The sequence below is a fragment of the Tursiops truncatus genome, chromosome 4, assembly GCF_011762595.2.
Source record: "Tursiops truncatus isolate mTurTru1 chromosome 4, mTurTru1.mat.Y, whole genome shotgun sequence".
Taxonomy (NCBI): domain Eukaryota; kingdom Metazoa; phylum Chordata; class Mammalia; order Artiodactyla; family Delphinidae; genus Tursiops; species Tursiops truncatus.
The window spans coordinates 117,195,842-117,202,517 of NC_047037.1; the positions used below are offsets into that span (position 1 = coordinate 117,195,842).

The 6,676-nt window shown below is 40.6% G+C and overlaps 1 long non-coding RNA gene across 2 annotated transcripts in view; it reads left to right on the forward strand.

The window, feature by feature from the left end:
- LOC109547828 (uncharacterized) overlaps positions 1-6,168 on the forward strand; it is a 54,890-nt gene extending 48,722 nt beyond the window's left edge. The window contains exons 5-6 of one of the 2 annotated variants that reach the window (XR_012331571.1): positions 4,682-4,772; positions 6,003-6,167. This is a non-coding gene — a long non-coding RNA (uncharacterized lncRNA). Of the gene's footprint in view, positions 1-4,681; positions 4,773-6,002 lie in introns of both variants that reach the window. The other variant, XR_012331572.1, reaches the window with a different exon arrangement.
- The last annotated feature ends 508 nt before the right edge of the window (positions 6,169-6,676 follow it).

Genomic DNA, 6,676 nt, shown 5'->3' on the forward strand with positions numbered 1-6,676 from the left:
AGGGGGCTCTGGCTCACTCAGGCCGGGGGGAGGGAGGGGTACGGAATGCAGGGCGAGCCTGCGGCAGCAGAGGCCGGCATGATGCTGCACCAGCCTGAGGTGTGCGGTGTGTTCTCCCGGGGAACTTGTCCCTGGATCACAGGACGCTGGCAGTGACGGGCTGCACAGGCTCCCGGGAGGGGAGGTGTTCATAATGATCTGTGCTTGCACACAGGCTTCTTGGTGGCTGCAGCAGCAGCCTTAGCGTCTAATGCTCATCTCTGAGGTCCGCGCTGATAACCGCAGCTCGCGCCTATCTCTGGAGCACGTTTATCTGAATCCCCTCTTCTCGTGCACCCTTAAACAATGGTCTCTTGCCTCTTCGGCAGCTCCAGACTTTTCCCCGGACTCCCTCCCTGCTAGCCGTGGCGCACTAGCCCCCTTCAGGCTGTGTTCACGCAGCCAACCCCAGTCCTTTCCCTGGGATCTGACCTCCGAAGCCCAAGCCTCAGCTCCCAGCCCCCGCCCGCCCCGGCAGGTGAGCAGACAAGACTCTCGGCCTGGTGAGTGCTGGTCGGCACCGATCCTCTGTGCGGGAATCTCTCTGCTTTGCCCTCTGCACCCCTGTTGCTGCGGTCTCCTTTGTGGCTCCGGAGCTTCCCCCCACCCCAGCCACCCCCATCTCTGCCAGTGAAGGGGCTTCCTAGTGTGTGGAAACTTCCTCCTTCACAGCTCCCTCTCAGAAGTGCAGGTCCCTTCCCTATTCTTTTGTCACTGTTTTTTCTTTTTTCTTTTGCCCTACCTATGTATGTGGGGAGTTTCTTGCATTTTGGGAGGTCTGATGTCTTCTGCCAGCGTTCAGTAGGTGTTCTGTAGGAGTTGTTCCACATGTAGGTGTATTTCCCATGTATTTGTGGGGAGGAAGGTGATCTCCATGTCTTATTCCTCTGCCACCATGAAGGTTCCTTCATCGGGTTTTGTATCTTCAATTTCCCACCTTCCAAGCTCTGTTATTTGCCATGCTTATTTTCAGTTTTCTTAGTAAAGATGATTTGGATGTTGAGGGTGTTTGTTAGGTATCAGACAAGGAGCATCATACAACTATAAAAGCAAGTCAAACTAATGGAAAAATGGAATAAAATGGAAAGAGATGACAGGAGAAAGGAGAGAATCTGCAAGCAAAAAGAAAATGGAAACTATAGACAGTCAAGGTAATAGTCATATCCAAAAACAAAGAAATAGCCCGAAGAGTTGTGAATCGCTACAGCAGAATTAATGACATGGAAAATTTCTCAAGGAAAAGAGCCAAGGATAGATAAAGGAAGAAAAACCCAGCATAAAAGGAAGAAAAAGCAAAATAAGAGAAAATAAAAATTAGAAAAACCCCAGGTGCAAAGTGAAAGAGTAAAACAAAAGAATGGATAAATTAAGAAATGGTGCATTGAATTAGAGCAAATGTATTCTCTTTTCTTTATTCTTATCTTTAACTGGCTTTGCATTTCTTGGGTAGCAAAGCCAAACTGAAAGGATAATTTTGTTTATGTACCCAATTTGCATAATTGTGCAATATAAATTACAATGCTAATTAAGGACAGCCCTTGGGCTTCTGGAATTGGGTCAAAGTGGCTCCCTGAGAGCAAAGAGGTTGGGGCATTGGCTCTTTCCCCTCTCCCACCGCAGGGAAGCTGGGCAAGAGCAAAGAAGCTCTCTGACAGTGTGTGAAATCTTGTCAGAATTTGTTGAAGACCCAGAACTATATGTCTCACTCCAAAATTTGGCTTTGGAAATCATCTTTGTGTGATTTAGCAAGGAGGCACTTAAAAGCTAAAAGTTCTCCTAATCCTAAAGGGTCTGTATTGCTTATCATTTTATGAGTTTTTCTCCCCCTCACTTTTTTTGAATGCAGAGAAAAAGACTTTTTTCAAACTGTAGATAGCTGAGTGTGAATCTGGCATATGATATTTTTGTGCTGGACTGTTGCCAGAATTGTCCCAAACCAGTGTATGACATGCCTTGCTTGGAAGCCTGGGGAAGCCAACAAGTTACTTTCTGAGCTTTAGTTAAATCCATGTCCTAAGCTATTGCACCATAACTACATCAAAAGTTCAATCCCAGAGAGTTTACTCCCTGTACTATTCTTAAGAGGGAACTGAAAGGTGTAGGATTCATATAATCGTTAGCTTGGGTTTTTCAAGAAAAGAATATCTCTGAGTTCCTATCACGAAGGCTGCCCTCATTACAACGGAGGAGCCTCTGTTTAGGCCTGTTCTAAAGGAGGTGTTTTGCAAGGGTTTTTTTAGCTATTGAATTCCGACCTCAAGCGAAGGTTATCTGGAAAATAGGAAGAAACAGATCCAGGGACTTCCCTGGTAGTCCAATGGTTAAGACTCGGCACTTCCAAGGCAGAGGGTATAGGTTCGATCCATGGCCGGGGAACAAAAATCCCGCATGCAGGGGGCATGGGTTAGATCCCTGGTCGGGGAACAAAGATCCCAAATGCCTCGAGGTGCGGCCAAAAAAAAAAGCAAGAAAACAGTAAACAGATCCAAAATCACTCAGGTTGGAGTAAGGATGAGGGAGTGGCAGCACCAGTGTGCAGGTGTTCTCTCTCAGCCCTCTCTATCCACTTCCCCCAGCTCTTCATCTTTGAAGAGTGCAGAAGCCACTTCTATAAGGGATTTATTATCTACCTAACTTAGGTGACAGGGCAACAGTCAGGGATGTTGGTTTTATACACTTCATTTTGACTTTAAGACATCTGAAGGTTCGGGGCTTCCCTGGTGGCACAGTGGTTGAGAGTCTGCCTGCCGATGCAGGGGACGCAGGTTCGTGCTCCGGTCCAGGAAGATCCCACATGCCGCGGAGCAGCTGGGACCGTGAGCCATGGCCGCTGAGCCTGCGCGTCCAGAACCTGTGCTCCGCAACGGGAGAGGCCACAACAGTGAGAGGCCCGTGTACCACAAAAAATAATAATAATAATAATAAAATTTTTAAAAAGACACCTGAATGTTCTTTTCACTGGAATCATAGGAATAATTGGAAAACACGTGGCTTATTTCTTATCCTATGATACTTTGCTTTCTGGAGTATTTTTTTCAAATTCTTTTAACTCTAGGCATTTAAAATGGTAATATTCTTATGGAACACTGGGATAAACCAGGGGAGAATTGAGACTGGATGAGGCTGCTCATGTTCCAAGATGACTGTGCCTCGGCTCTAACCAACCCAACCCTCCAGCTACTTGAGGCCATAGGCATTGGTTCATGGTTCAAAATTAGACTAAAGTCTTGCAAAATACAATCCATCTCAGGAACAATTGGGAAAATTGGCAAAATCTTGAGAATATTGTGTGAGAGTGTGGATACAACCAAGAATATGTTTTCTAACTTACTCTTGGTACAGGAGACAATATGCTTTCCATTTTGCTAAAGTTAATTTGAGTTGTTTCATTTTCAACTGGAAGAGCCCTAATTGATATATATTTTCATTCCTTAAAATTCAGGTCTAATAGGTTACGTTCCAGTTTAAAAATCTTCAGGACTCACCATTTCATATAGGAAAAAGTGCAAATCTTTATCTAATTATCAGAAACTGTGGGGATGGGTCTTAGAAATCTGTGTTTTAACAAGGTGATTCTCTTGCGTGATAAAGTTTGCAAACCATTGTCAAGGAGAGTCAGGCTTAGAGAACATCTTTGTCGAGGACTTTCTAAACTCCTCTCTCATTACTTCAATACACTTTCCTTATGTCTTTTTAATTTCTGTTTCATTGGAGTTTTCTCTTCTATAGGGAACTCATCCCCTCCAGGGCTAAATCTTCCCTAACCAGTTGGGTTTGCAGTTTAACAATTTCATGCCCATGTTGTGTGGGTGACTATTGTTAGGTTTTCACTTCTTTAAAATTTTCCTGGAAGATTGGAAAATTAAAGTTACTAGATTTATCAATCACATGCCATCATATTTCCTTTTGGATGGAATTTTGAAATCATAAAATGTACTTTTTCCCTTCTCAGTTTGCCTCTTGTTGATTTCAGGCTAGTATGAAAATCATATTTCCTAGGCATACAAAAACTGATAACTTTGTGAGATACAAAACAATCAATATTGCATGGCAAGGGGACATCATTCTAGAGTTAAATTCTTGTCATGAAAATCCACCAAGAAGGCAAAATACATTTGCATAAATTGAACGCTATACTTGCATCATGTAGAAGATATAGATGAATACAAGCCTTGTTTAGGGGTTTAGAGCCCTGATCTACCACTTACTGGTTATGTGACCTTGTACAAACCCTCTGTGCCTCGGTTCCTTTATCTGCCCACCACAGAGGATTTGTTCAGTAAATTTTAGCTAACTATAGCTGTTGAAGCAGCATCTTGCCAAGGATACCCACTCATAGTAGTCAGGCAAGGTTTGTATAAATTAAGCATCTATCTCTAAAAAGACTCATATTTTGATGACAGAGGACAGGTCAAGAATGATTAAACCCACACTGGGAAATGAAAACAATGAATAGGTTCTTTTCAAACAGGCAATATATACTCAAACCTAATGGAACTTTAATTGGTATTCAATGAGATTTAGTATAGTTTCCAGTTTTCCCAAACCCAGAAACTTACACCGATTTTAGCTAAGATAATAGTTCTGTTATTTCTAATCTGTGCTCATTTCATCTGACTGTGAAATTTCTTCCTTTTTGCAGAGCCTCATTCTCTTCTAGCCCCCCTGCTTCAGAAAATGTTACCTTCATGTTTATAAAAGGATTGTGCTGATTTGTTGTTACTTTGATGCCTGTAAGCACATACTATTGTTTGCCGGAAATGTTCTAAAATTTGTAAATAGCTCAAAGTCTATGCTAAGATTCTTGATAGACACAAGTCCAAAAGAGGTTTGGCTTTTCTACACTTTGGCTAAGCCTGCCAGGAATTTCTTAATTATCCCAGAATGTTTGTACTGTCTTTGAGAGTCTGGGCTTAGAATTTTGCTGTTTTTCCATTTCACACTCTGTATCTTATTGGCTACATTATTTTCCTTCACAGTTACACCCATAATATGCTTTCTAGTCTTGAAAACTCACTTAAATATTACATTTATGATTGTATATTCTTATTAAAAATATATTAAGCACCAGGCACTGCTCCAGTCATTTAGGGCAAATTGGTTATTAAAGTTCTAGCCATCATAATGCTTATATTAGTAAAATAAACTGTAATTTCCTAGAAGACAGAAACTGAAGCTTATTATATCTATTTTCCTCTTAGCAGACTTCTGGGAACATAAATAGAGTGTCCTAAGTTCACAAAACCCACATAAGATAGTTCACTCAACCTTTCAGGAATGTTGTTAAGAATTAAAGGAATAGAATATTTGAGAGCACTCTGATACATTTTTATAAATGTGAATTATTTTCCCAGGCAAACAGAATTGGGTTTGGGGAATGTGTCTTGAATGGAAAGATGGTGATGAAAACAGGGAGTCATTGGGAAAAGGGGAAACAAGCCGTAGTTAACAATTATGTAGGACTGCTGTGAAATTCCACCCCCACCTCAGAATCTAAAACGCATATATAGACCTTCTAGAATATGTAACTTAGTCATCAAGAAGTTCAACTACAGTGCAACTTGCAGTTTAGACCATTATTGTATAGTAGAGTTAATTAAAAAATATTTAATCTCTCTGACTCTGAAATATTTAGTACAGAATACAAATGGAAATTTAAGTATTTCTCCAGTCCATTATGAAAATGTCTAGCATATTTTGTGGACAATACTTTCTTAGATTATTAGTTACTTTGCTGTTTGTTTTTCAGTAGGTGCAAGCATATTGTGAAATGTTCTATATTTATGAAACTTATGACAAACTGTGAAGATAACATAATGCATTTTGGGTTAGCCAAAGCAGTAACCCAAATACTTCATTAAAATCCAGACCAACACTTTGGGTTGTATAGTTATTCATAGATAGATTTAAACATATTATTGAAGATACATTTTGCATTGCCATTTTTTAATTTCCATTTTTAGATTGTGAGACATGCATTAGACTGAAAATCAGCAAACATGAGGACTGGTCCTAACACTGACTCATCCAGGTTGGATATCATGTCTTTGGAGAAGTCTTCTCTGCACCCCTCTCCCAATAAAGCTAAACATTCTTCCACCATGTGCTGTCCTCTAATTTGTTCTCATATTTTCCTCTGGTGTAGTTGTGTGTTCACATACCTATCTGTTGTATCAGACAGTGAGTTTCCTGATGGGAGGCACTTAGTCTTTTTCCTCTTGGTTATTTTAACACAGGACCTGGCACATTGTTGACGCTCAATAAATGTTTCTTGACTCCAATGCATTCAATTGATATAAATATTAATCTTTGATTAACTCTGGAAACATGCTGCAAGGTTAGTTAGGACCATCCAGAACTCTTTTTATTTCAATTCTGATTAAACAATAATTGAACCTCTGAACTTCTGAACACTTGATTTACAGAAATAGAAACCTGGGCAAATAGCATTTATGTTTTTATATTCCTGCAAGAGTATGCTTATCCTTTCAGTGAAAGAATCTACTGAGGAAATCCACAGATATTGAATGCAAGTGAGCAAAATGAAGTGGCCCAAGTGCATGTCTCTGTGTGTGTGTGTGTGTGTGTGTGTGTGTGTGTAATTTGAAGGTTAGATGGGAAAAGGCTGTGTCAAGAT